Consider the following 2,538-nt stretch of genomic DNA (forward strand, 5'->3'; position numbering starts at 1 on the left):
TCGCTATAGTTAGTAATAGCACCCGAACGGCAGCATGGCCTTGCAGTTGTCCCATCTACAGCACAAACTTTTTGCCTTCAAGAATGCTTTGGAATCTCGTAGGCTTGGAGCATGATGGGGCCTAGAGCCTGTGCAGCCAAAGCACAACGGAAGGTGACGAGCGGGTGCTGGAGGCCTGCCTGCTTGCCTACAGTGACACGGGACAGGTTTATGAACCTCCAAAAGGATGAGTTCACATGAAATTCAGAACCGTTGCATTGTGTATATCGCATTATTTTTGTGTCTGCACGCAAGGGCAACATTTGAGACGCCACGCAGAGTGCTCGCTCATTGCCCGGCAACATCACCATGACCTTCGAGGCGGTTTGCTAGCCTCCGTGCGGCAGGTCACAGCTGCTGTATTATATTGAGTGGTGCCATCTACCCGAAATCAATGAAAGTGTTCCCTCCCCGCTTCCCACTCTGCTGTTGGCCGGCGACTGACGAGCCTGACCTTCGACGCCCAAGTCGGTTTTCTCCGGTTTCCCCAATGTACCCTCATGGCACATCATAAATCGAGCGACCCCGAAGGCGGTGTACAGCTGAGGAGCAGGACAACTGCCGTAGTTATTTGGCCGAAGTCCGAAAATCGTTTAATGGCCCCTCTAAAAAAAGGTTTTGTTACGCACCAGCAATCGAAAGGATAGAAATGTTTAGATATGCCCAACTACCTCGCATGACGGTGCGTCCAGGAGCCGTCACTGAGAGCAGAATGGTCGTCATCCCACAGGCGAGGTAGGCTTGATGTTTAGAAGATCACGGCCATTTAATCCGGTTTTGGTGGCATGTCATCATGTACACAATTTCGCGCTGCACACATGACTGATTGGAATGTTTTCATTACTACACTGCCCATTAAAGAAATCGAATGGCTCCTCTCTCTTCTTAGTGCCAACACAGCGCAGGGAGGCTAACTTTACCCTGCCTAAACATCCATGAAACCAATATGACAGTTTTTTTTTTTGTGTTAGTAAACCAACATACCAGTCTGACTGGATTTCGCAAGCAACAAAAGTTTGGCTCCTCTACGAGATGACGATCATCCTTTTCGTGCTCACGGCTTTCATTAGTGGCTAATTGTACGCACTCAAAGATCTGTACACCTTTGATGACTCACATGTAACGAAACTGGTCTTAAAGATTGGATATCAGGTGGTCGTGGATGTCCGTCGACTCGCAGCCACAGCTCACTGTAGTGGACATGCCACAGCTCCCACGCAGACCTCTAACATCATTCTAACTCTCCTTGCAACGGTAGTGCATACCCCAGCACAAGCACATTCAAGCACAGCACCTTCCACAGGGATATAAGGAAGGCACACAACCAAACACAGCAACAGAGCACCTTGGTGATGGCTACGTTCCCTTCCTGGAAGAAACAGATTATTGGCAGGCAGTATGACAGGCACGCCCGTAAGAGACCATGTAGGAATCTAGGCTTCATCACTTTGCTTAGTTTGAGAATCAACAAAATGAACGAATATGAACAAATGCAGTTTTGTTTTGCTCTTTGTATTTCCTTAAAATTCTCGTGGCTAGGAATCGCAGTGAAGAAACAGAAAAGTAGAAAAAATTAGACGCAGGGTAATATGCAGCCTCTTATCTTCAACGATGTCCGTCGTTCCGCTCTCGCTCCTCAATAGTTTGCCGGCAGCTTCCCCGGAGGCGACGCTGAAGCTTTCCGGACATGCGGGAAGTGAAACATTTGATCAAAGCAGGGCTCTTTGACAAGGCTGAGTCACATGTTCTTTACGAAAGGAACTTCACTTACTGGCGATGTTCTGGGAAGGGAACGTAGCCATCACCAAGGTGCTCTGTTGCTGTGTTTGGTTGTGTGCCTTCCTTATATCCCTGTGGAAGGTGCTGTGCTTGAATGTGCTTGTGCTGGGGTATGCACTACCGTTGCAAGGAGAGTTAGAATGATGTTAGAGGTCTGCGTGGGAGCTGTGACATGTCCACGACAGTGAGCTGTGGCTGCGAGTTGACGGACATCCACGACCACCTGATATCCAATCTTTAAGACCAGTTTCGTTACATGGGAGTCATCAAAGGTGTACAGATCTTTGAGTGCGTACAATTAGCCACTAATGAAAGCCGTGAGCACAAAAAGGATGATCGTCATCTCGTAGAGGAGCCAAACTTTTGTTGCTTGCGAAATCCAGTCAGACTGGTATGTTGGTTTACTAACACAAAAAAAAAACTGTCATATTGGTTTCATGGATGTTTAGGCAGGGTAAAGTTAGCCTCCCTGCGGTGTGTTGGCACTAAGAAGAGAGAGGAGCCATTCGATTTCTTTAATGGGCAGTGTAGTGATGAAAACATTCCGATCAGTCATGTGTGCAGCGCGAAATTGTGTACATGATGACATGCCACCAAAACCGGAATAACTGGCCGTGATCTTCTAAACATCAAGCCTACCTCGCCTGTGGGATGACGACCATTCTGCTCTCAGTGACGGCTCCTGGACGCACCGTCATGCGAGGTAGTTGGGCATATCTA

Source organism: Ixodes scapularis, unplaced genomic scaffold (assembly GCF_016920785.2).
Source record: "Ixodes scapularis isolate PalLabHiFi unplaced genomic scaffold, ASM1692078v2 PGA_scaffold6__148_contigs__length_123643588, whole genome shotgun sequence".
Lineage (NCBI taxonomy): Eukaryota > Metazoa > Arthropoda > Arachnida > Ixodida > Ixodidae > Ixodes > Ixodes scapularis.